At 45.4% G+C, this 27,936-nt stretch overlaps 1 long non-coding RNA gene across 3 annotated transcripts; it reads left to right on the top strand.

Annotated features, from left to right (window-relative positions):
• Positions 1-14,309: 14,309 nt before the first annotated feature.
• Positions 14,310-21,273, top strand: LOC127474076 (uncharacterized). 3 transcript variants are annotated; one of them, XR_007905721.1, is made up of 4 exons: positions 14,310-15,003; positions 15,779-16,201; positions 16,441-16,803; positions 20,372-21,273. It is a non-coding gene; the product is annotated as an uncharacterized LOC127474076 (long non-coding RNA). The 3 variants fall into 3 exon arrangements; XR_007905722.1 differs by lacking the exon at positions 14,310-15,003 and having other exon boundaries at positions 15,138-16,201; positions 16,441-16,545; positions 16,666-16,803; XR_007905720.1 differs by lacking the exon at positions 14,310-15,003 and having other exon boundaries at positions 15,138-16,201.
• The last annotated feature ends 6,663 nt before the right edge of the window (positions 21,274-27,936 follow it).

A 27,936-nucleotide genomic window follows, 5' to 3' on the forward strand; every position in this document is an offset into this window, starting at 1 on the left:
TTCACCAGTATTATCCATTTCCCAATCATTAAAGCTGCATTTTCATTTGCCCAACAAAGCTCTATGTCCACATGTCTGCAAATAAAAACCTGCCCTCACAAATTCAAGTGGATTACTACCCCAGAATCTGGGATAACTGGGCTGACTTCAGGAGAAACACAGGAGAGGAAGGAAGATAAGTTCTCCATCAAATGATGCATAAATCCTTCCTCTGGCCATTCTCTGGGAATTTTGTCATGTACAAATCCCTTGCAGAACATATCAGCCATCTCTAGAAATAACACTGCTATATCAGGTTCTTCTCCCAAAAGTATTTTACCCATTACAGTAAACTGCTTCCACTAGAAATAGCTTTCTTGATTATTATTTTACATCCTAATAACTAAACCCTTAAACTCCTGACATACACTTGCCCCCACTTCACTCTGGCCCATACTAAACAGCAAGTGCTGTTTAATTAAGCATCAATGTGGCACAAATCCTTCAAAGGGTCAGTGTGCTATTCCTGAGGTCAATACACCACAAACAAAAGGATCTGGACAGATAATTTGGAAGCTGCTCCCATTTCAGATGTTGTCATTTGTGCCTCCACTCCACTTCTTGTCCCATCCTTTATGTCTTAGCAAGTTCCAAAGGGCTCTTCCATGCAGGTTTACTGCAGTAGGACAGGCAGATCCCATACATCCCTTTCATCTACTTTTGAAAACTGTATTCAGCCCCTCATGCCCAGGAATGCATCTCTTTGGTTAGTCCATTGCTTTTTTTTTTTTTTGCCTTGGGAACATCCAGACACCCAGTTACCATCTCGTTTGCAAGTTCCCTTAAACACAGTCATCGCAGAAAAGGAATTACTCTGCTTCCTCCATGATGTTTTGGTGTCCCAGCGTTGTGCAGCCATTGTTGTTCTCATCACTTGTGCTATTTCAGGGCAGTGTCTCCTGCCCAGGAAGGCTGCCAACAGGAGCAGAATGCCATTATGAGAGGAGGCTGCTGTGAGCTGCCACCATCACAGGGAATTTATCACTGTGAGCCACAAGCATAATGGACTCCTTCACCAAATGACTCTGGATGCGCAGGGCCTTGGCACCGACTCTGCCATCCACACGTAATTATTAAACTGCAAACGCATGTAATAGGAGCAGGGGACAGGGACATCACATCAGTGCAGGCAGCCATCTCTCAGCAGCTCTGCACACACAGGCACAGGAATTCACTCCAAGAGTCCAGACTGCCCGACAGGCGGGCAGGAAAAAAAGAAAAATGAAAAAAAAAAAAAAAGGAACTCCAGAGCTTTGCTAAACCTGGCAGCCTGGGAGGGATGTTATTGAATGCTTTTGGCTGGGAGAGTGAGCTTGGCCAGAAAAATCCAGATACAGAAGCCACAGCATTATTTGCAAACCTTTGCTGCCTCAACCTTCCATCTTTCCCTGCCCTATTTTAGATTATGGACCAAGACATGAACTCCATTAGGCACACAGGGACCTTTTCCAATAGTAATTTCCTAAACAGGCAACTAATTAAGTAGCTGATTTTCCCAAATGTTCAGCAGCTCAAAACTCTCCCTGTACTCCAAGAACAAGCTTCTCCATGTGTGTGGCCTTGTGATCCTTCTAGGCTAGGATGGAAAGGGAAGCCTTGTACCTCTGAATGCAGACAGGGGTGGTGGATATATCAACTGGACCAGCAGAGTATACAGGTGGAAACCCACTGGGTGGTGTTGGCACATGAGCCTGTAAGCTCTATGGTCTCACAGTCTGGCTGGAAGCCCTAGGTTCTTCCAAAATGGTTACTGCCATCTCCCATCCTTATGCAACTTGGCTTTCAAGCACGTCTCCTTCAGGTTGCCTCACTTATCACCAATCCAGATACTTGCATTTTCTTTAGGCCTAGGTGGAATTTTGCAGTCATAAAAACAAACTGTCCAACTACCCAGGAGACAGGTGCAGAGCCACAAGAACAAGGAATATATATCCCTAAAGCCTCCTGCTGTCTTCCCTCTCTCATCCTGAAGTACATGCAGGTTCTCCCACAGCTGTCCTTCAGTCCCTATCAAAGAATCTGATTTTTAAAACATTCAGCTGGGAGCAACTGGGGCTTCTAAAACCAGCTTCAGCCCCACCTTACCACGCCCCAGCTCCTGTGCAGTCTACTAGAGCCTTACCAATCTGTTGGCTTCCCATACATCCAACACAGGAGATAAGATCTGGATTTAGAATTCCTGCCTTCTGCTTTATTTCTGTTGCTGAGGCTCTAAGCAATGCCAGATCAGCCACGGAATCAGAGCTGATACCTGAGCAAACTATCCATGCAGAGTTTTTGGCAGCAAATCAATTAATAGGATACAGCTAGGCCCATGAGGGATGTAGAATAAAATGCACTGTCACTTCCTTAATATCTCCACACCCCTGGAATTATCCCTGGTTAGTAACTAGATTAGCTTCCTCCCCTGCTATTATCCAAGCAGTGGGTTCCCTGTGCCCTACCCTCAGCCTCCTCTCTCTTGTGACATTTTGTATCAAATCTATTCCTGGCAAGCACTTTTGCTCTCCCAGTTTTTCACTGTCTCCAGCATACCTCACCACCTCGTCCCCACCCAAGCCACAATTCTCCATCCACAGATTTCTTGCTGCAGGAATTAGCAGAGTTCTCCCTGCCTTCAGTCTCAGTCTCCACTTCTCAGTGGAGATTCACAAGTTACAGGCCATGTACACTTGTGCTATTTCCATTGACTTCTACAGTCACAGGAAGGTAATAGTTTCCCATAGCATTTCAAAATTTTTTTTAAAAAATCAGCACATTGCTCATTGTCCTGGTGGCAGCTTCTGAAAAGCTTCCAAAAATCTGAACATTTAAAAAATCCAGAAGCAAATACTAGATTAGGGGTTTCCCCCCCTCCCTTCTTCCTGCCCTGATTTGCAAGCCAGACTCAGATTCCCACATCCCTAGGCTCCCAGTTTGGCATGCTGGAGGCTGCCACCTGGTGAGAGTGCTGGGATTTGAAAGATTTAAGGGAAAACACTAACAGTAACAAGGAATGTAGCAGCAGTTTCTATCCAAAACAAACACTCCTGTAGACTCTCTTTCCATCTGTGTTGAACCCGCAGTGCCCAGGTTGCAGAGGCTGCAGCAGCCAGCCACGGCCCCCATCTATCTGCACACAACTCTAACTCGCCAGTATGTTCCTTGACTCAAGCACACAGTGCTGTACCTGGTGCAGAAGATGGATAGATGGACCTCCAATATGTTGAGCCCTGAAAGATGCTGGCACAATAGGACCCAATTAATCTTCCTGCAGTGCCTGAGCTCTAATGGGGTGCCCAGGCACATGCCATTCGTCACCCCACACCCATCCATTACACCGCAGAACGTATGGAGCCTGGCAGTGCTCCGCCACGCCTGGGGACAGGGCATCTCGGCAGCTGCACAAGGCAGGTTCTCCAGGGCATTATTTAACTTTGTCCTGGAATAGAGGAGCCAGCACCCCTTACTAGCACTATTTATTTCTTATCAAGACATCGAAAGAACAAAAACTGTTCTTTGATACAACTGGCTTATTTTGACAGAAAGGAGAAAGTCCTTTGAATTAAATTTTTAAGGCTATTATTTTTAAGGATCGGGTGCCCCACAGAGATGCCACCAGGACAAGTGACCGCACTTTCACACTGTGTACCAACAGCAATGACCACACATCCCTGACCAGTGTTCTCCCATCTGCTGGGAAAGCAGCTCCTGACACTAAGTTTGCTCTTGACATAGCCAGAGAACTCCCTCATCAAGGTTTAAGTGGCCAACTCAAACAACTTCCACTTACAAATTGTTACAAGGGAGCTTAAAAGGGTCATTCCCTGGTGCATTCCTAAGTGGAGACTCAAATCTATCCCCATCCCAGTGCCTACCACTCTTCATTCACAGCTAAGTGGAAACAAAGCCCACTAATAGGAGTACAATATGCGAGATGCCAGAGCAACCCTGTGATTTACAGGATGGCTAACGAGCACATCCAATGAAGGTTTGTTGCCTCCCATAAAGCCAGACGGACATAAGCACTGATGAGAAGCAATTAACTCCCTGCAGCACTAAACTTCCTATCATTACTGTACTTTTTTCCCCCACCCCATTAGAGATATGCAGGCAAATATATATGAAAAATACATGCATGTAACAGAGGAACTCGGCACTCTAGAGCCACCTCTGCTAACGTTGAGTAGCCTGCAGGTGACACAAGCCTTTTCTTTTACTCATGCTGATGTCACAACAACCATGTAAACACCTCAGGGAAACCCAACTGCTTACAGTAACCTGAGATACATAATGTGAGTCATTACCAAAACAGCCACAAGGCCTTAACAACAGGGATGGAAGACTTGAACATTTCCAGTGAAATGACACAAGGACACAGCCCAGGGCATTAAGGTCCTGTCTGCTCAGAAAAGACGGACCCTTAGTGAGGGAAGCCTCACTAAAGGTATCTCAGGTATTCCCTAGTGCCAGCAATCATTTGGGCCTGGCTTATTTAAATGAGATTCAGAAAGAGAATAGCACTTACTGAACTAGAGCTGCAGGTGAAAGTTTAAGGACAAGAGCCCCTAGCTATGAACTCTGCTTAGGAGCCCAAAGCACACAGAGCCACAAGCATGGGAAGTGCAGACTACATCACAAATCAGGCTGACATAAAGGAGCACCATCACCTCTGACACATAAAGGCCTTGCTACAACGACAAACACCTCAGAGACCTGGGCCTCAAAACCAGCAAACAAATTAACTTCCCTGTTTGTTGTCTTTCCCACAGTACTCTGGTCCAGTGCGAGAATTATGATGCTGGATCAGAGCTCCATTCCAGCTGGAACAGAAGCCAATCTGCAGCAACAACCCAGAGCAAACAGTTCAGGAGCCTGCCATGAGCATTAAGCAAACAGCTTTTGGAAGCTGCTTTTCCCAATTCCAAAGTGCTAGTTTCGCTGATTTGCACTGAAAGCGCTGATATGTGGATTTAGGGTGTTTGTAACAGAGGAATTTTCAAAAGCACCCTGCACTGACATCTATCTGTTTCTGTCCAATTAAACAACAGTAACCGAATCATCCTCAACTACACAACTGTACTAAAAATGATGTGTTTGTACAATAATTCCATGATCATTTAGCTGTACTTTCACTGTGCTGATACAGAAAAAGTGTTTTGTACACATTTAAGACTGGTTAGTCACTACTTCCAGTGGAGATGGAAGGATTCACATGACCGCTTCCCCTACTCCTCTCCATCGCTTTGCAGACTCTGGTGGTGACCAGTAACCACTCAGAGCCAAATATCCACTGTTCCAGTCTTAACTCACAGGTGCAGCAAGCTTCACAGGAGTACTTGGGAAACTCAGGTGGCAGAACAAAGCCCTTAGTGCTGCTGCTAGAGGGGTCTATAGTGAATATCCAGTCTCTGCTCGCCACTGCTCAACATGCTGCCATCTGCTTCACCGAGGGCCCAGGTCCTGCTTCAACAGCATTATGTGAAACCAACCACCACAACTTTCCAGATTTTTGCTTAGCTGGAACAGAAACCTCTTCAAAAAGCAGCTGCCCACACAACAAGACATTGGACCCTCAGATGACTTGGACCCACCCCCTACAATACAGGCACAAGGAAATGCTGTCCTGAATCACAGCACTGTTCCCAGCAGTACAAGCATTCCCAGCCCACCATCCACCTTGAGCTACCTGCCAGTAAGGGGTGTATTGGTCAGACTGTCCAAAGAAGTGGCAGCTAGTGAAACAAAAACCTTTTAGGGTAACCTATTACTCATTTAAGCTTTGACCACTTATGGGAATGCAGATCCCAGCATCACTCCAGGTCCCTGTTCAAATATCTCACCACGCTCCCAGGGAATTAATTTTCCCCTTCCTTCAGCTGGGATTTTCTGTTTTCCATTTGTCCCTCTCACAATTCACCTCCAGGAGCATCCAGCTCTGCCTTCTCTACACCCTCCCCTTTAGCAGCTACAGAGAACAGCAGCATCTCCCCTACTCAACACATCTAAAGTCCTAGATTCCCTTAAGAGCTCCTTTCTCAGACTGAACTTTTCCAGAGGCCTCTGCCCCCATCCTCTGCCTTTGCACACTCACATACTGTTGAGTATGTGAGTCAGTACAGTGAACAGAGAAGCTCCTGGCAGAGGCCTGTGGCTGCCTGTCTGCTGCAGCTGCCTGGGCTCATACAGATTACCGAGCTAGGAGGGCTACCTGGAGAGCTCAGTCTTTTCGCAGTGCTGCTCACCACATGGATTTCTGCAAAGCCCCAGGACTCCAAGGGACTTTTCTCTTCTGCCCTCAGAAAATAAAGCCACAGATAAATGGCTGGGGGAAGGAGTAAAAAGCTGGTGTGTGGTGGTTTGAAATGAGCAAGATGTTAACTAATTTTACTTTTAATCTTCCCTTTTGCTGCAAAGTGAGCCATTCAGGCATCACATCTTCTGCATTTTCCTTGCCTCTTTCAGAGAAGCATATTGGGGCAGAACTTGCCAGCTGTCTGCCTCCTTTGCCTTCTGCTACCATTATCCTGAGGTACCACCCCACCTTCTGGCCCTCCAGCTTGTGGGGGGGTGGGGAAGAGAAGAGGAGAGAGGGTGGATGGGGAACACAGTTATTCTTACAACACATCCATGGGGGGGAAGCCAAAATGAACCAGACAAATATTCCGACAGGACACGGCATAGACGGAGAGTTCTGATTTCTCCAAGCACAGTTCACACCTGCCTTCATCCACTCCCACACACACCCCCGCTCACAGAAAAGCTGCAGTTTCACTGGTGCTTGCCTCGGGACTTCGTTAACCCTTCCCCATTAAATTTTCCATTCACACACAGAGAGCTACCCATGCCCTCATCTCGCAGGATTTTGTGATGCCAGCACTCAGCCAAAGCAGTGAGTCAGGTTTGAAAGATGCAGTTTCAGGACAGGCAGGCTCTGAGCACATCCAGCAGCCTGGCAACCCCAGCCCCAATACCTCGTGCTGCCTACGAGTAGGTGTAGCTGTTTGCAAAATATGCAGCACACAGAGCCCATGTGTAGCAACAGCTCTGCAGCCACAGATGGATTCGAGGGATGTGGAGCATGAGCACATCACAGAAATCTAGCATTTTTCCCATACTTGTCTACAACATTCAGAAGCACAAAAAAAAGGAAACAAAAGAGCATTTCTATTTATCCACATGCTCAAATATTCCTTTCTGGTCTTTTTTTTTCATTTCATCACTGCAAAACTAGTGTTCCACCTCAAACTGTTTTAACTGCTTTAGAGTTAAGGAAAGTGCATTTAAACCACAATGTGCCATGTCCCACTGACATAAATGGACAGGCTTTTTTTAGAAGTAGAACCCTACCAAATCAGACACTACCAATCAGGCTGTTAACCAACACAGAAACCCAGAATGCCTCATGAGCAGGTTTGAAGTTTAGAGATAGGGTTTGTGTGGCTTCCCCTAAATTCATTTGCTCCTCTGCTTTCTCCTGTCTTACACATTATTTGTAGAACTGACAGAGTAAATGGGGGTTTCTCCATTCATGGTACTTATGCAGTCGAAGAAGACACAGAGGCTTTTGTCTTTTGATGCTGCTGTAATTTGACCTGCTACAACTCAATCTAGCCTAAATCCAATTTAAAAGTTACAGAAAAAAACCACATTAACAAGATCAGACTGTTGTAATGTAAAATTCTCATCAAAATTAGTCAGGTCATCACACACTAGTGTAATTCCTTTTCTTCTCGAAGAAACTGAGGTTTGGATTAACTTCCTTGATTAACACTCAATCTCTTCAATATACCACCAAGCATTTAGCAGATGCCAAGCAGGATTTGTGCTAACTAAAACAATCTTCCCAGACAGAATACCAAGTCTCCAATACTTCCTTAGTGACAAAGAATGCATCAAATAGACTGATAAAACCCAAGAATTATAGTTGGAAGCTCAAGAGGCCTTTCAGCCCACCATTTTTCAAAGCAGAATTTTCTGCACTTTTAACTCCTTTGGAAAGCATTATTAAAGTTATTAATAGTTATTAAAGACTGATATTAAAATATCAGCCTTCCCTAAAGATGACCAGGTAACGGCACCACAGAACTACATGGAACTGAAACATTTTGTTCTTGCTACACGCCTTCCCAGACACCGTCTATGCCTGTTTTCATGGATGATACGCCACCAAAATCCAAGAGGTGCCATCAATTTGTACCAACAGATAGCTTGAGTAATGACTCGATGTTGGTTTCCGGAGCTGCAGAACATGCTCTCATTTTTTCCTGTGTATTCCAGGTATGGACAGGGCACAGGTGGCCAATCCTCCAAGTACGTTTTCCTTCCCCTCAGCATTTCTAAGCAGCCCGAGCATGTGACTGTAGACACAGGGGACACCATAGATCAGCCCACATGTGGATCTTCCAGTAACATGCCAACTTGTGGCAATAGCAGAACCCAGCTTAGGTGTCTGACACACACAGACAAGTAACCTTCCCCCCACACCTGGCTCCAGAGCTCCCCCTTCTCTCTCAAATCTCTGATCCAGCTGCACACACAAAACAGCTGCTGAGCTACTCCAGTTTCTGGGCAAGACTGAACCACTCGCTCACCTACCAAGCAGGTAGTTGTAACCTCTACAGCCATCCCGTACTCACAGTACAACATCAAATAACAGTATCAACATAGGAAATACAGGGTGCTAGGTCAGTGATAATTAACACAACAGAATAGTCATCCCTCTTGCTTGAGCCTTTTTTCTACTCTTCTGTGCAGCTTCTGCCCTTGTTGGTTTTTATTTTTCAAACATCTCTTTCACCAGGCCTTTGACAACAGAAATGCTTTTTCACTTCTGAGGCCCTTTATTCTTAACTGTTACTAAGCAAAGCAACCCAGGAGACACTTTGTGCACACAATGAGTTCTGCAAACAAGAACTGAAGGGTCAGAACTGGCCTGGCTGTGAGGAAAACACTCCAAGAGCTTCAGCACTGCTGATGCTAAGGGAGAGTGACAACCTCTGGTGTTCCTCTCTAGTTACTCTGATGACTTACTCTTAGAGCAGACAACATGAAACCTTTTTTATGCTGTTAAAATTGGGCTCCCACCAATGAGAAAAATTAAGAATACTTCATTCCCACTGCAGTGAAAAATGTCTATTTTAAGTGTTTGCACAGGGTTTAGGAGTTTCACATCTGGGCTCTATAGTTTAAAAACCTGCCTTCTATTTTTCACAGAAAAAGTCTCTGTTTACATATCAACGAAACTTCCACTGTTCCTTTTTATCAGCATAACATACTGTCCCCATCTGAATTCAGTCCTGGCTTCCTTATTGTATTTCCAATTTTGTTTGTGAAGTAACATGCCTGTTCCCAACTGCACCAGCACTCACCAGAGGCATTTGTACAGTCAACAAATCCCACTGACCTCAGACACCTCATTTGTACATGGAAGCACAGGAGTAAAAGGTAATCCCTCAAAATGTGTCTAAAATGACAGAAGGATTTTCCTTTATGCTTATGAACAGATTTTCAGAAGTGACTACCTATTCCAGGTGTTTTATTTTCTCCATTTTTCTATCTAGATAAATATTTAAGAAGGTGGATTTCAAGGCACTCCACTTTATATCAGTTCTCCCCAGGATGAAATTGCAGCACTTGGCATTTCTGGAAAATCTTGACTAACAAAGATACTCAATTCTGGGTCTATTAACAAAGCTCTAGGGAAAAATAAGTAATCATCCAGATCTGAAGCAGGTCTAATCTACCTGGTTCACATGCCAGAAACATCTAGTGCAAGCTACATAATTAACTCTAATGCTTTATATTTCAAGGGAATAAGTTTATCTTGGGAAAAGGCCACCCTCAAACTCATCACAGAGGAAAACAAAGCGAAGCCCCTGCACCACACCACAGCCCATGCCTTTGCCACCATCCACAAAAACTCCATCTGCTTTACACCTGAGGCATTGCTGAACATTTGAAGTCATGGTGACTGAATAGCACAAACCAGACTCCTCTGAAAGCTGCCATCTCTTAACTTCTTATTTGTCTCCCCTACAATGATGTGTTGCGGGCTCCCCTTAAATGCCTGCGCACGAGTTATTAAATAAATGACTGTGTGCAGTGGCAGTGGCCCATGACACGCAGCCATTCCACACTCCCGATGCAAATGCAGCGGGATGGATGAAGCTGTCACGCTGCATCCTTGGAAGGGTATTTGTTAGCCTCGTTTTGCTGCTGTCACGGGCTATAGACATCAGTCCAGCCTACCCTCATGCCAACAACAGTTTGGAAGGCACTGCTGAAAAAACTCACTATGTGGAAAGCAGCACAGAAAATGCTCCATTTCTCTGCATGGCTTTCAGAAGAAAACAAAGACATTTTAAGTAGAGAAAACACAGGAAACACATTCAACCAAGAGTCTCTTGCTAGATTTTAAGGCTGAATTTCCACATGCTTCTGCAATTCCATGATGGAGTTCCGAATATCAGCTGCTCAGTATATCTCCAATCCATATTGATAGTGGATAAAATCAGCAGTCAAATGATAGAGGGAATGAATAATTACCCTATAACTAATACCAAGAATGCAAGAGAAGGGCAGCCCCAGAGAGGCTAAGGTGGCTGAGCACCTCCACGCCAGCACCATCACACAGGCCCCTGCTCCAGCACCACAGAGCACAGGGAGCCATCCGCTATCCACCTTCAGTCAGCTGCTGGGCTCTCCATCAGGATTGTTCATCCCAGCAGTGATTTCTGAGGCAGGTACTTGCATACTCCAAATGGCTGTGATGCAACCAGAACCACTTAAGGGCAGCCACTGGAAGGTGGCAGTTTTTAGACAGGATAACAACACAGACAGGACTCAAGTGTCTCAGAGAAGCCAGGATTAGTCACTGTAATTCTATCCTCACAAAATACCTGCCTTTCAATATCCTACTTCCCACAGTCTGACCCAGACAGCAGCGCCCCAATGATCCACATGCAGACACACACAACCACACCACCATGTACACACACACATCTACGGATTATAAAAGCCAAAATAACTTTGGCACAACACAAAGAGGTGGTTGTCAACAAAAACAGATGGTCAAAGAATTGGGCAAACACTCAGAGTTCCAGAAATGAAGCTTTTGCTTTCATTCTAAATGCCACACTTCCTTACCCAGCTCCAGACAAGAGGATACATGGAGCCAGTCACAAGCTTGCTTCCTGCCAGGCTTCTCTGTTTTCATGACAAAATTAAGAGTCCACAGATGGAATAACTCAAAGCTAATTTTTACACAGGTTGGTTTCCCCTCTCTCCCTCCTCCCCATGATTCCAAACAACAAGAATAACATATTGTAGGAAAGTAAAGAAACAACTAAAAGGAGGGGGGAGTAAAGTTGCAGTGTGAGGTCATTTGGTTGCTATGACTTCAGTATGAAGGGAGTTCTATTTAATTCACGAAATTATTTCTTTCGCACTGTGCCTCAGGAAGCCCATTTCAGCTAAAAGCCTGACAGTATCAGACTCCACCATTCCAAGTTCTTGTTTTTATTTTCTCCCAGACACTCAAGCCAACTATCTTATTATTGCTCTGGCCCGTGATCCCACTGCCACCAACTTAAAACAGTCCAAGTCCTCTTACTCTCATCATTCCCTCTCCCAATGCCAGTGGAAGCTGGAGTCCCACTTTCACTGAATTCAACAGAGCCCAGTGGAAAGTGGATAAGGTAAATCCTGTTGCCTAAAGGATGCCTAGCTCACAGCACAGTATATTCCAGGTACTTGAATTGCAAGTCCTGAACACCCCCTGAAACTGTGGATACAGGGAGCTAAGTTCAAAGAAGGAAAACAAATACAGTATTAAGAAGCAGGAATACTTAGCAAAGAACATGTTCATCCTTACGTCTTAAGTGAAGTTCAGAAAGATCCCAGTAGCATACTGAATTATTTTTCATTTCCTCCAAATGGGCACTCCCAAGCACTTATCCAAGACCAGGGTGGACTAAGAGCGACCAGCTCCAAGAGTTTTCACTTGCCAACCAGTACTGCCCTGCCAGGTTTCACTTAACAGAGGAACTTAGGTAGAGTGCATTTAACAGTTTTTGTGAAACATGGCCTTGTTGGGACATAGGAAAATGACACATTTTTAACCCAAACACCCAAAACTTTGAGCAGAAAGGGAATGTTATTGGCCAGTTACATGTTAATTGTTTCCTGAGGGTGAACTTGGTATAAATCCAGCATCATTTATGGAAGCTCAGTCCAAATGTCTGTTTTCAGACATACAGAAATACTACAGCCCAATACTAATGCTGGAACAAGCCCACATAAAGGGCCAGCAGGTGCCATGAATTTTGGTACAAGTCATGAGTTATTTGCAACTGACTGATACCAACATTTAAAGGAGCTGAAGAACATCGGTCTATCGTGAGACTTGGCCACTTTCCCTTCAAGCTTTTGTCAACAGTGAGTGCATCATGTTGATGCAGCAATATGCTTCCATTTACCTTTTCCAAGGAAATACTACCCTGCTCCAAGTTGAAATCGCCATCCTGTTACATACAGCTCTGTGCGGTTCACAAGCCCGAGCAGAAGCACTAAGACAGCAACAATTTCCACTTAGGTGGAAGGGGACTGACTGTGAAGATGCTCCTAGCTTTTAACACTGGATTCAGGCTCCTTTTTCCTCCTATGTTAGAGTTTTCGCAAACCCCCTCCCCAGTGCACAGCCATCAGACAGAGCTAGTTTCCCCACACATCTATTATCTGGATTTTCCCTGCATAAAGCCCCCATTACAGACTGAGCCGAGTGCTCATTAGCCATAGCCAACACTACAAATGGTCGAGGTCAGCTGACTGAGAGACTGACCTTTCTGAATATCATGCCTCCAAAATAAACTGCACCATTCACACTGCTGGATGTCCTGGTTAATTGGAACCTCTTTCCTGCATTTTGTCAAACGCAGTAAATGTCACAGCAAATTTTAAGTGACAAGAACTTGGAAGACACATTTAATTTCCCACTGGCATGCAACAAACTAATCCACTGTTTGCAGTACGCTTGTTAGAGCTGATCTCAAAGGTCCAACATGTAACTAGAGGTTGAGGAATGTTCATTTATAGATGAACTCCTGCCCTTTGACCTCAGCAGGAGTTTCATTTATGATGATGCAAACTCAGCTATGTAGAGCTCCGAAGGCAATCATGGGGAGCTGGAAACTCCTGACCAATACATGGGCTCTGCTCCAGCATGGCTGCTTTACCTCATCACAGAGTACACGGGAAATCTAAGGATGGGTCAGGTCAGAACCTTATCGCCCTGTCAAGCCGTATCTCCCTGTGAGATGTACAGAAGCCAATGACTGCTCTGCCTGGGGCACATTTAGATCCAGCTCAGAGTTTTGACCCTCACCTTTTTTTCCCCAATCTCAGTAACCTCCAGATATAGATGGGCTGAACATTCTTCTGCAGAAAAATAACTCCAGGTTTTGACATGGATCAGGATTTTAACTCCTATGCTGAATCTCACATTCTGGGCCTCTAGGAAACACTGGAGTTTCTTAGGTATTTTTCTTTAATTAAACATGTCTTCTATTTAAACATTCTCTTTTCCATCTCAGACTCAGCATTCATCTTCTACTGTACCCACTATACTTATCACAGTCCAGTAAACTGAAATAGCAACTAAAAAATATCCAAAGAAAAACATCTTAGTCCAGATGATGACATTCAAGCAATCCTTTTTTTCCCTATTTCATTAGTTATTTTCCACATTTTGTTACTTGTGTACAACCTTGGTCAGGTTCCCTCTTGAAGCTTTCCATAATTTACTACACACCTTCACTTTCGGTATATATAGTTATTTAAATAAGCAAGGTTTAGCATTAGCTGATTGCTCTTAACAATAGGTTAAATTCCAGTGTACCTTGGTAACACAGAGATCTTCAGATAAGAAAGAAACCCCAAATGTCTCTAGGAACACTGTCCTGGGTAACACAAAGATTCTGGTACACACCTTTTCCCTTTTCCCTAGATACGTCTACTAATTTAAAATGTGGCAGGAACTTAAGATAGGAGTGGTACTATTATGCTAAGAATGTATCCACAAGTGTGAAAGACTGAAATGCTGATGACTCAGACAATCCAGGTGTTGAGGGCATGCACACCTGCCACCTCAGGCTTTGAGCTGGGTGTTGTTTCCTTGTACTTGCACAAATGACTCATCTGAGGTAACTCCCCTCGGGGAAGCACCAGGACAATTTACACACACACACACACACACAGCCTGAAGATATTCATCTCTGTTGATGGTCATAATGGATCCACCTGTCCTGAGGTAACAGACAGCTGTAACATCATAGAAGGTGTCAAAGACTTCTGAAATATCCCACACAGGTATTACATCATCCAGTGAAGAACTCCTTATCCCACGAGAGCCCAATACAAGACCACACTCGGACTTCACTCAACATCAGGAGTCTTCTTCCCTCACTACACAGGACCTCTGCCATCACCTCGACAGATCTGGATTGCAACCACCACTTTGATGAGACTGCAGCCACCATTCTGACCAACGAGCACTGAGGTTGCAGCGCCTCAGTCTCATCACTGGATTCAGCAGGTGTCTTGTGGATCCTTACAGTTGCCCGGGGGATCCATAGCCCTACTCTGACTGCCTGTGCCAGCGCTGCAGCCTCACTGCAGCACTGATTCTCCAGCCGTTCCTGCCAGGTTTTCCAGGTGGGGGGAGGCCAGCCACCATCCTATTTTGGTCCAGTGGGCAGGGGCCTGGGAGGTTTCTCCTCACTAGTTGGCTTAGCCCAGTTTCATCAGTATTATTGTTGACACTCTTCTTGGTAAAGAGTTATTTTTTCACTTAATCTGCACATATTCGGTCTCTCTCTGTATTGGAGAAAACCAGGGGCACTGAATCCAAAGAAGGACACTTCCGTCTGACATCTCCACCTCCTCCGAATTGTCTCAAACCAAGACAGAACACTAAACATATTTTAAGTAAGCTTTACCACGAGCACCTTTTCACAGTCTCAGGTGACAGAAAATATGACTCCACATCCATGATGAATGTCTCCTCCTTATTGGACTTAATGCCTGTCATTTCAGACACTATTTTCCTTCCCACTGGCTGCACGACATAAAACCATCACATACTCTTTTGCTGGCTTGACAGCACCACAGGGGTGAAGTGAACACAAGTTTTCAGAGACAAGGGACAGAACAAGTCCTACTCCAGGTACAAAAGTCTCACACAGACATGAGAAAAACAATGAGAACTAACAATGGCAACTTTGTCTAGACCAAACCAGAACTGTCCATGGCTTCCTCATATTCCCACAGCCATGATGAATACAGCCTGCTCCTCAGAGGTTGCCAGGGTCTGGAAGCTCACATAAAAAAGTGCTCAAGTGACAAGAACCAAGCCAAGCTGCAGCCATTACACCCACGTCATCCACAAAGTACTACATTATGTCTATTACTCTATGGACAGACCAGGCCACACCTCCTCCTCTGTGGCTCGTGGGGCTACAAATAGTTTGTTCTAGGGAAAAGGCAGGTCTTAGCAGAAAGGTGAGCAGTGTCAGACCACTGCAAGGTTGATGACAAAGCCATAACCACAATGTAAGAACAAAGTATTGAATCGTGCTTGCCAGAGTTGTGTAGGGAATCAGAACATGACACATGTCATTCATCATTAGCTCTGATATCTTTACAAACTTCTGCATACTCCCAGAGTCATCCACTAACTCCAATATCCTGCTCTGTCTTGCAGAGGTCAGCCTGATTTACCACTGCAAAAGGGCCCAGGATCCTCCTAAGTCAGAGGAAAACACTCATTTGCCCCCCTTCTCCAAACCCCAAAGACCAGAGAACTTCCTCTGCTTGCTTTCAACAACCAGTGAGCCAGCAAAATTTAGCCAAATCAGTAAGAAGTCATGGATGTATCTTGTAAGCATTCAGAGTTCCCTTTGTCTTAAAGCATTTCTGCAGTAGTTTCTTTCAGAAGAACATCTGTTGTGGTTCACACCAAAGAATGACTCATTCCAGCAGGCTGTGTTGGAGGCCAGCAGCAGGCACCTTCCAAGGTACAAGAATAAAGCAAGCCTACGGGGATATTCATTCAGAATGCACACCCAGTCCCTAACAATGTGCAGCTCTGGGACCACCTGAGCTACGGATGGCTTTTCTGTGTTCAGTAAGTCTCCAAGTGTTTCTATTCCAGGCACTCATCCAGACTCCTCAAGGCCTGACAAGCCATCACTCAAGTCAGACCTGTCTGCAAACCTGCACTCTGCTCCCCAGAGCCCTCCCAGCTGCCTCGCTGCTCAGTCACACCTTCATCTCCAGCAGACAAAGTCATCCACACAGATCAGTGCAGGCAGCTCGTCCGAGAATCCTCTGCCACCAAAACAAAGGTTCCTGTCCCCTCCATAGGTAGAAGACAGATAGCGGACATATGACAGAGAATCCTTCACTGTTCAGCACAGTTTTGTCACATATTTAGAATCTGTCATGGCGTGGGAAGATTCTGACACATGAGTAAGGCAACTACCCTGTCCTGTTACCAGTTGTACTGTTTCAATGATTTCAGCTCCTCGCCCAAGCTTTCCTGACAAACCTCATTCTTACTCTCACAACTTCCTCCATCTCTCTTTCCAGAGCAATGCTGTATCTGAAGAGTTCAATTCCCACAGGAGCTCTCTGGAGTTCAGCATCTTTATTGCTCTTCAAGAAGATAAAAAGCAAACAGCAAAGGAAAACGAGCGAGGGAAGGAAGGTCCAAATCCCCGCTGCAAGGTCAGGCACTAATACACCATCAAATTGGTAACAAAGAAACTCAGTTAACATGTCCCTTGGGTGACATCATGTACATTCCATTATATCCTGTCTCCTTTCCCCATCTGTCCCTTCGTCTCCGCACTGACTCTTGACAGGCCAGACCTACTGAGACATGTCTGACACAGTCTGCCCACCAAGGAATGCTGTATGGGAATTTGGCCAACATCCGATGAACACGTCACTGACCCTTCCTTCCTTTCTCCTTCACTCCATCCATCTCCATTTGGAAATGGATTCCATTTTACCCTGCTCACTAAGCGACCTGCACTCATTGCATCTCTTCTCTGGGCAGCTTATTACTAATTCTAAGCACTTGGCAGCCAGTCCATTTCCTTTTCCATAGGAAATGAGGACCCTGCCACATGACCACAGATGCTGCTTCCAATGCTAGAGCCTGCTCAGCTGGCAGGAAGCCTTGCTGCCCAGGAACCAGGATCAACATTTCCCAACCACCAGCAGCTGCTCACTCCATCTCTCTTTCAAGCACAATGTAATCCTTTGCAACCGAAAAAAGCTGCAGGAGGCAACTCCACAGCTTGAAACCTCTGCTCTGACACTTGGCTTGGCATGCATGTTGGCTTTCAGAAGCACCAGCTGAACACACGACCTTGAGGTTCCTGTCCTTCTGCACCTTCACCACTTGGCACACCAATGCACACCCACCTACTAGCCACCGTCCCCCAAAGCAAATCTGGCAGCTTCACATCCTGCACTGCATTAAGAACACTGCCTCTGGCCCACAACAGAGGAACCCTGTTCATGTGTGATTTACTCAAGTCACTGACCATAGAGGAATAAACAGTTCCTGCATCCTTAAAGAGCAAGTGCTCTATTTCAGGTCCTCCATCACACAACTTCTTTTCCAGGACACCAACAGTTTAGACCATAAGTAATATTGACATAATTTAACACAAGTCCCTCAGAATAATTTCACTTGCTCACACATCCTCAGGTGGCAACCTTGAGGATCACAAACTTGCGTACTACACAGAAAATGATAATAAAATTCAGATTCTATAAAATATACAAAATGGACTAGGCTACACTGTTACACAGGCTTAAGAGCCTGAAGCACTACTGATGCATTAGCTATCTCCCACAGAAGACCTTTTTCTTCTATGCTCCCTTCTCAGATAAACATTAGCTTTTCCACACGTCTCTTGGGCTGAGGCCAGTGCAACAGCTGAACAGGGAGCTGTCCTCAGCTCTGCCTTTTACACTTTTACACTTTTTTCCCCAGCACTTATCTACTTTCTCTACTCAGACTGCAGGCTCTGCAGCACGAGTTGCCTTGCACTCTTGTTTCCTGCAATGCCTGATAGCAAGGGCCTGGACTCTCACTGCTGTACATGCAAGCAGTAGCAACAGACAGAAAATTATTAATTCACCCCATGCAGACTCCCACTTTCACCTACAGGTTCCCACCACCTCTACAGTCACAGCACATTCCATGAGTTTGCTGCTACAGCAGGAAACTCTTGAGTCTCCGAGCGGCAGCCTTGCAGAACACAACCCCATTCACCTCCAGCCATGGTGTTTGCTCAAACATCATTTATTTTAAGTCTGCTCTCGCTTCATTCTGCCTCAGGCCTAGATCAGGTCAAGCAGACCAACCTCAACCAGAAGCAAGAGCTCTCTAAAACCTCGATTAGCGAAGCAGAGGCTTCTGTACGACTGAGAAAGCCTCTCTAATGAGAGCTTTCCTTCCAGCTCTTTGATTAAGCACAGTAGCCAGAACAGCAAAAGTGACAGAAATGTTCACTGGGGGCCTTACATTTAGCCTGTGTAAGCAGTCAAGCCAACGGCAGCTGATGGAGTATGTGAGCATTCACTCCATGATGTGAGAGCCGGAAGAATAGGTAAGCATAGCTCTGCACCACAGTGCTGCCCATTTCTTAGAGCAGTTACCCCCAAAGACACTGCATGCTCAGTCCATTAAGCTTTGAGCTCTCTGTCACAGATGGTTTAGCTGAAAAACAGGAGCAGGACAGAAGTGCAGAGGTTTCCTTTGTTAGCAGGAGCAAAGACAGGAAGGGGAAAGATGTATGCAGAGTAAGGAAAGTATCACACCAAAGGTAAAAATTCCAAATGAAATACAACTTAGAGAAAGCTCAGCTCACTACCCTAAGTTAATTTTAAGGATTTTCAGGAGGCAATACAACAGAGGCAGATTCACACTGGGGGGGTTCTGAGATCAGTGAGTGGGAGGTTCTTTCATACCAAGACAAATCACAATAGTTCTCTTTTGGGAGAGAGAAGTGGGGGATGCCTGGGGCTCTCTATAGCTCTTGGGATTCCCTTTATACACCCTAGTGCCACGGCAAATGCAGCACTGGACACTCCTTTTGAGCCAAAACAGTCAGTAGTATATACTGGATACCTAGCTGCCTCTTCTTAAAACAGCCATCATCTTATCTTCACAGTAGCAGTATTTTGCACATGCCAGGGCAATATTCCCTGGCATCCTGGCATCAGAGGCAGGGAAGAGTAAGAGTCCCCTGCACTTATTTCAAATTTATCCACAGCCATCAATGAATTCTGCCATATTTGAGCAGTACGGAGCAGCTCCTGTAAGCACTACCACTTAGAGGATGTACCTCCTACTTAACCTTAGTACCTCACCCAGCAGAGACAGAGAATTTAGTTACTCCAAGAAAACACACTTAATAGCTTCCTTTTCGATAAAGTTTCTGGGAGCCAGGGTCTGCATAAAGCATTAGGTTGATCCATCCTGTCCTGCAGATACACACTGCTACACTCACTCTGGAAGCTGGGGCTGTATCAGCCAGAGCCAGAAACAGTCAGGCAAGTTGCAGAGAGCTAAATGCTCCCTGCCAACAGCCACTCTCATTTCCTTTAAACCATTGATAGCCAGAGGGTCAGCATGTACATCCTGCACCCTTAAAAATGGTCTTGAATCTAACATTTTTGCTGCCTCTGTGCTGTCAGATAGGATAAATTTTTAAGTCATCCACTGCTGTATGTTACACATAATTGAAAAAATGATTTTGGATAGATATTACAATGCTCCAGTGGCATTTCTTTCACTTGACCAGGATTATCTGCAACAGCATCCATCCTTCTCAGGATTTGGTGCCGTAGATGTTGTCCTACCCAAACAAATTTCCATAGTGACAGACAATTTGTCCTGCCTTTATTTTCCCCCTCAAACATTCCTCAGGGAAGTAAAACTTCCCTCCCTGCTAGGCTCTTAAGTCTTTCGTATGATTAGTTTATGGATATGCAGATATATCAGCTCTTTCTTCCCAGGGAGAACAGTCACCTCATGCTTTCCTGAAATTACCATACAGATTTGCTTACAGAGAGACTAATATGATTTTCCTTATTTAGAAGCCAACAGCTGTTTAATATTCCACGTTCTGTTTAGCCTGATTTGTGTCAGGCTTGAGGTGTCAAAAGCAGAGAGGCTGGCCATAGACACTGCTGACGGGGGCTAGTCTGGGTCTGGAAAAGCCAGACTAGAGCAAGTTAAAACATTAACAACTAAGAATATTCTAATTTTCAGCTAAGAGCTCCTATGGGAACCAAAACAACACAGGAAGGGCTGCAATCCACAAAGCTTGGCTTCACTGAGCCCTGGCTAGTCTGTCTTCAGGAGAAGCCAGGCAAGGCCAGCTGACTGGAAAACAACCCAGCAAAGGTCACAACACAGTAAAACCATCAGGGAGCCCCTGGCAGCTTGTCCCAGGGGTGGCTGGAATGCAGTCAACTGGCACTTCCTCACCTGTCTAAATCAAGGCTGGAGAGGAGCCTTGGGGTCAAACATCAGCCCCTGAGCAGTGCCAACCTAACAACATAAGCAGAATGATCTGCATTATCACACAGGAAATCTAACTCCCTTTCCCCAGCCTCAGCATTTGTGAGGCATTTAACACAAAATAAAGTTACTAACCAAGAGTTACGGGAGGTGTTTAACCAAACTCTAATCCCTTGGTTCTCCCTAATATGCAGCTACCAGATTACTTTGCAGAAATAAATAAATAAATAATAAATTAAAAAAATAAAATCTTTGTAGGTCTGTACGGCCAAGAAAAGCATCTAGAATTTGAAAAGAAAGAAGGGAGTGTTTAGGGAACATTCGTCTCACAAGCTAACTGGCTAACACCACACCTCCCAAGCAGGAAAGCTGCTCCATTGCTTTTCATTTCTCATTTCTTTGTGCTCAGACACCACATTCGAAGAGACATTAGTCAGAAAAACCGCCCCTTTGTACCAGCATGATCTACCCTGGTCTGACCATTTCAGAACAGTTAATCACCTCCTTCAGAACAAGGCCAGTCCCAGAGTCCTTTCTTTCACCACTGCACACACTCTACAAGCCTGCAGGCAGAATTCCTGGGATGCCACAAGGTAGAGGCTCCTCTGTCTCCCTATCTCTTAAAGCCCAATAAAAATTATTTACAGCCTCTCCGGGCTATCTGGTTTAATCCTCTCCAGCTCAAGTATGACACTTGCTGGGACACTATTAGGTTTCTTACGGTGCTGTGACTAGCAATCACATCTGCACCTGACTGTCAGGGGACACTCTTGGCTGAGCCGGCCACCCTGGTCTATTGCTGAGAGCTCTGAAATTTCTCAATTGAAACATTTGAAAGTTAATGAACCCTTTTAACACAAAGCTCCCACAGCTCAAGAGTTCTTTTATGAGCCCAGCACACGGTGGATGCACAGGAAAACCTCACTTCAGGCAGGGCTCTCTTTTCAGAACATGCCCAGGCAGAAGGCTGGACTATCAGGAACAGCAAATGGCAGCCAGTAGCAAAAGGCACAGCCTACAGGGTATCTTGGGTGGCTCTGCCATATAGTACTCCAGGCCACAGCAATGCCTATAGCTTTGCTAACAGGCAAAGCTATGGTTTTAATGCACCAGTTAAAAAAATCAAATAAAAAGAAGACATCTCACTGCAAAAGTATTACATCACCCAAATGCCCCTGGGTAGGGAGGCGGGTCCCAACTTCACTGAGAGAAATGCAGTATTTGAAATAGGGGTGGCAATAATCACAAGCCCTCACTGAATGAACATGTGGCTGTTATAAATGTAAAACCACTCTTAACTCTCTAAAAACAGTTATCAATTCACAGCCACTGAACAAATGTGAAACAAATGTAAAATGTGAAAAAAAACTCTGGAGTCAGCAATATAGTAATGTCATTGCAGGAAAAAGACAATCTTTTCAAAGCAACAATTTACTCACGTACATCTTCATTTGAACTTCAGTTCATCTTCCAGGAACACCTTTCTGTCCTGCGGAACCTGTACCTTAAAGCAATCAGATCTAGAACCAGAGCCCACCCATTCCACTCTCCACAGTCCCACCACTATTTGCAATCTCCAAAATCCATTAGTACCCCAAGACACAGACTCAGACACAGAGAATTGCTGCCGTTTTTACAGGCATTTAACAAGTCCTTCAGTAGAAGGCAAGAACAGGAGACATTACCAAGGAAACGCAGTGCCTCTGCCCCAGAAGCACAATCTCCTTCCAGGTTTCACTCACGTTCCTCCCTCCCGTGATGCACACCTGGCCCCAGTGACACCACCAGACCCAGGGATACCACTGCATTTAACTGGCAGCACAGGAATGGGATTGGACTGGTGCACCCAACACCCAAAGCATAGGGCAGACTGGGCGATCACTGCTGTGGCAGAGAAAGGGACTGGCTTTTGTTTTTCAGTTCTGGGTCTTTTTCCCCCCTCTTTTTAATTGCTAAGCCTGCAAATGGGGCTGAGCATGGGGAGGGGGGAAGGGAACAGAATCTGGTGAACAGCTGGGGCCTATCACTTTTCATTGCAGGTCTTGGAGAGATGTGGTTGACAGAGTGATGCACAGAGGCTGTCCCAGTTAATGACTTCACCATTCTCCATCATTATCCCCATCATTAGGAAATTAGGAGGACAGAAGGTATTTACTGTAAACCTGCCACCTCCCAAGGAGAGATAAATAGAAACTGATAAATGGGATCTTCTGGTGCTGTTCGTCTATTAACCTTCTGCTTCCCAGTTTAGGCATATGCATGCTATCCTGCCATTAATATCCAGTAATTGGCATAGCAGTGGGCAACACGCTCCTACCTTGAGCGTCAAACATCTCCTGTGCTGCATGTGAGTGCACGACTACGGAGCTCTGCTGCCGGGCCGGGGAAGGGCCCCTGTGCAGCTGCTCACACCTCCGCTCTGAGTCTGAGTGACCAGGCAGACCTGCTGGGTCTGAAGGGAGGCACCCATTTGGTCGCAGGAGAGGGGGCTGTGTGTGCATGACCTCCCCTCTGGGGAAGCAACAAACCAGCAGGTAGGTACACCTGCTGAGCTGCTGTGTGTTCTATCAGCCTACCTCTGAATACAGCTCACAGATGCCTCCGGGGATGACAGTCCAGCTCGCTGAACCACGTTCCTCTGAACGTCAAGGAATGAAGCATTTTCCTTACCATTGCGAAGTGTTCTGTAAGCTGTTAAACAAAGAAAAGAAAAAACAAGCTTATGAGACCTCAGAATTTATGAGCTTTCCTTCCTGGTCAAAAAGCAGCCAATGCTTCCTCAACCTGTACTGACACTTCTGCAGCTCCCTGGCCACACCAGTGGCCCTTTGCATGTGCTGACTTGCTTCACCCCCACAGGCTGAACCTCTGGAAAGTACCAAGTCCTCAGAGAGACAAACTGAGCCACTTTTTCCTCAGCAACCCAGCCCTGCAAAGCTGAAGCAAGTCCACACTCAGAGACCAAGATTCTACATAAGCCAGCTCTCCCGCCCACACAGAAAGCAGGCTCACTTGCAGGTCAGTTACCAATCATTTCTTCCACCTAGATTATGCCTCTATTTAGGTAAAACCCCACTCCACTGCTACTTTCCCCTGTTACCTGACCTTATTAACTGCTTTACTTACCCTACCTCTAGCATTTTCCTTTCAACCAGCATTACAGTTTCCAATTCATGTGGCGTGCTACAGTTGCCATTTCTGATGAGGAACAATCAGAACAACTTAACACAAGTCTTAAGACTATCACATGATTATGCCAATATTTATCAACACGTAACCTTTTCCAGAAGCTCAGGAAAAGCAGAGGGCCTGTTCTTACATGTACTAACCTGGCAAGCAGTTCATCTGCTCTGCGTTGGATCGGCGGCTCCAATACATTGGAAGGAAGGACTGCAGGTATGAGCTGTGCTTGCTCCTTCCAAACACACCGGCTTACACACATCAACTCTGCGCAGGAGAGTAACGCCAACGCGATTGTGATGGCAACTTCTAATGGGAACACCAGCATTAATTCCCATCTGTCTAAGCAACTGGCAGTGTCCATCAATTACGGCAAGAGCCAACTAACAGTTGCAGCTGCAAAATAAAAAGAGCAGAATTAACATTTCAAGTTTCTGTCATTCACCTGAATTTTTTACAGTTGTAATTAGCAAGCTGCAGAAGCTGTCAACAATCAACATCAGCCAATCTGTCTGCACCAGGAACCCGACTACATGCCAGAAATTGTCTTCGACAGGTTTTTTTTTCCCCTTGCTTCCCTCCGTTAGAATTTTCCCTTCGACCCCCCCAACATTCATCTCTTTTACCATCAATCACTAGAATTGAACTTGTCAAAACAGTGAGAGACAGAATGACTGACACTTAACCGATAAAGTCATAATTATTTCCTTTCTCCAAACCTCAGTATCAAAACATGCTGCTCTCTCCCCAGGCCTCTGCTTCCCTACCAATACAGGAGCAATTTTGCAGCCCCTTCCCAAAAATGCAACCCTTACCCAACCCCGAATATTTTTTTCTGGGGGATACTGAGAAATTTAAAGAAGCTTTCCAGCTGAAGGCCTGCTCTTTGATGAGCTGGTGCAACTGGTTTCCCAACCTGCAGCAGAAGAGCTTGTTACAACATCCACCTGCTCCATTTACCCACAAACACCCAAACAACCAGTGCTTCAATTTTTGTCTGTTGCATCAAACCACACAAACATGAAACACACAAGTAAAAAAATCAAGACAAAACCAACAAACTCCAAACACTTGCTCTTTTCAGTGCTAGCCAGAAAACAATACTTTTTAAACACCTGAGAGTGTACAAAGAAAGCATCCTAAGAGACTACGGACACCTTGGATCAGATGGTCTGCTTTGAGGGGGAAGTTATGGTGATTGTTGAGGCTTTTTTTACAGGGTTGATTTTTTCCTGTTGTTTTTGGGGGGTTTTGTTTGGTTGGCTTGGGTTTTTCTGGGTTTGGCTGCTTTTTGTCTTTTTACATGAAGTTCTCACATTTTTAAAGCTATCGATCTTTTTCAAAACAAGTTGTGGCACAGACAACATATGTGTCATTAGCAATTAAGGGCTGATTTGTAACCTTTGCACTCACAGTAGATTAGAACACATTAGACATACACAACTAGCCAGGGGCAGCTGTAAATGTTCAGGGATAAACTGCTCTCACAGGTGCATCGCCTCAGGTACTTTCCTACTACCTGAGCTCAGCTGACCTGGGTGAGCTCATCATCTGCAGCATTGCTGTGCTCGTTTCCAACATAGTGGCCCAAAGACACGACTGTGGCAGAGCTGGGGGTAACATTTGAAACAAAACACTGCCTGAACAGGAAGCTCTAACTGTGCTCTCCACACACACTCTGTTATCCAACATCTACTTAATGCATTAATCCATCAGCCACCTGAGCAACTACAATAACGGCATAAAGCCACAGCATAAAAAAAATAAAATAAGAGTCTGAACAATTTGTATATCCACCAACAAAAAAACGCATGAAGTGCTCCTTTTCTTCAGGAACCACTCGAGTAGGTTTCATACACAGCTCTTATGTAGATACTGGCAAACCCAGTAGAGCTAACGTAGGATTCATGAGTTACTACACATACTTACTATGAGTTACTACTATAGCAGAGTCCTAACAACCAACTAACACTGGAGCAGTACACAAAGAAGAAAAGACTTCCCTGGCATTCTTACACAAATAATATCGATAAATTGACAATAATGAGATAAAAACGCAGTTATTAACACAGAAATATCTGAAGAACATGTTGGAAGGAAAGTTCTTCAGCCAAAACCTCACCAACCTGAGGGTACAACAGGAAAGTACAAAAGACCTGCTACTTCAGAAGGAGTGGCTTAAACCTCTTAGTACAATATTGCACAGAGTTCACCTGCTTTGAAACCACAGGACACAAATCTTTTTCCCAGCCAGATGGCGAGACATGGACCTGGCTTCCAGCCTGGCACTGTGAGACACAGCCTAAACCCCTTAGAGGGCTCTCTCTTCCCAAAACTAGCTGGCCACTGCTTCCCAGTATGGCAAATCCCCTTCTTCCTCAAACTCATCTTGGGAGCAGCAGGAAGGATATGGCACCATCATTCAGGAATAAGAAAACTGAGACCAGGCCTCCCAACCCCGCAGCCGAGGCCACTCAGCACCACCCAGCACCCCAAAGTGCCGGAAAGCACTCCCTTCCCCAGCAAGCACAGCTTTCCTACCGACAAAATCCAGCCGGAGCCTCGGGGAACAGCCCGAGGGGATGAGCGGGGCCGGCGCTCCCGCCTCGCGCATGAGGGGACCCTCACGCGCCTCAGGGGGGGCAAGGAGGACACGCTTCCCGCCCGCAACTCTGATCAAAAAACCTCCAGCAGAAGAGCTTGTTACCCCCAGTTACAGTATCCACTTGCTCCATTTACTCAGGAACACCCAAACAACCAGTCCTTCCGTTTCTTTTTTCGGAAACTACACAAACATGAAGCAAACAAAACAAACAAAAAAACAAACAAGCAAAAAACCCAAACAAACAAAAAACCCCAAACCAAACAAAAACAAAACAACAAAAAAAACCCAACTCAGAACAAAATCAAAAACCTCCAAACATTTGCTCCTTTCAGCATTAGGTAGAAACCAATACTTCCTAAACACCCCAGATTCTACAAGGAAGCATCCTAGGAGACCAGACACCTTGAACCAGACGCACTGCTTTGAAAGGAAACTTATATTCGTTGTTGGGTATTCTTTTTACAACCTTGGGTTTTTTGTGTTGTTTTTGGTTTTTGTTTGGGGGTTTTTCCGCGTTTTTTGGCTTGTTTTGTAATAAAACCTTAGCATTTTTAAAGCTGGTGATCTTTTTGAAACCAAGTTGTGGCACAGACAACATATGTGTCATTAGCAATTAAGAGCTAATTTTTAACCTCTGTATTCATAGCAGACTAGAACACATTACATTTACCGCAACAAGCCAGGGACGGCTGTAGCTCTCCAGGGATAAATCGCTCCCGCCCTTCCCCAGCACGTAAAGCTTCCTTACAGACAAAATCCAGACGGAGCCTCGGAGAACAGCCTGAAGGGACGTGCGGGGCTCGCGCATCGCCCCTGAGGGGACCCTCACGCGCCTAACGGCCGGGGCGAAGCTCGCGCTTCCCGCCTCGCGGAGCGTACCTCGGTTCAAGGGGGGGGCGCGCAGCCGCGTGACCTCCTCGTGACTGCCGCGTGACCTCCTCGTGACCGCCACGTGACCGCCGTCCCGTGTGGAGGCCGCGACGGCGCCCCCTGCTGTCCGGCCGCGTGCCCGCGGCTCGGAACGGCCGGAATGTTGGGATGAAATCCTTAACATGCTCCTCACACTAACGTTAGAGACTGCACAAATGAACTGTAGTGCACGACAGATTAATTCAGATCGATAAACCAAGGGAAGGCATTACTAAAACTGGCACAAAGGAAGCTTAAGAATGCCCTGAAGCTCTATGGCCTGATTTCACAAATAGAATTAAACAGCAAGGCATTACACATCAAGTAAAATGCACTCAGCAAGAAATTACCACATATTTATCCAATTTTCTTTTAGCTTCACATGATTAATTTTAAAGTTGAAGAAATTCCCAACACCTGCTAATTTTAAAATTTCACTAATAAAAGAGAGCAGGAAAATGGAGAAGGGGCATTTTTGTTTTCAGAAACAGCATTTCAAGAGATTGCAAACATAGCTCCTCACACTGCTTATTAAGGAAAGTCTACAAGGCATTTATCAAGCAAAGCCGACAATGCTGTTAAGCAAGAATTCAAGTTGGGAACGTCAGGATCCGGGACA

The sequence above is a fragment of the Manacus candei genome, unplaced genomic scaffold (genome assembly GCF_025592945.1).
Source record: "Manacus candei isolate 608988 ecotype Guabito, Panama unplaced genomic scaffold, ASM2559294v1 h1tg000039l, whole genome shotgun sequence".
Classification (NCBI taxonomy): domain Eukaryota; kingdom Metazoa; phylum Chordata; class Aves; order Passeriformes; family Pipridae; genus Manacus; species Manacus candei.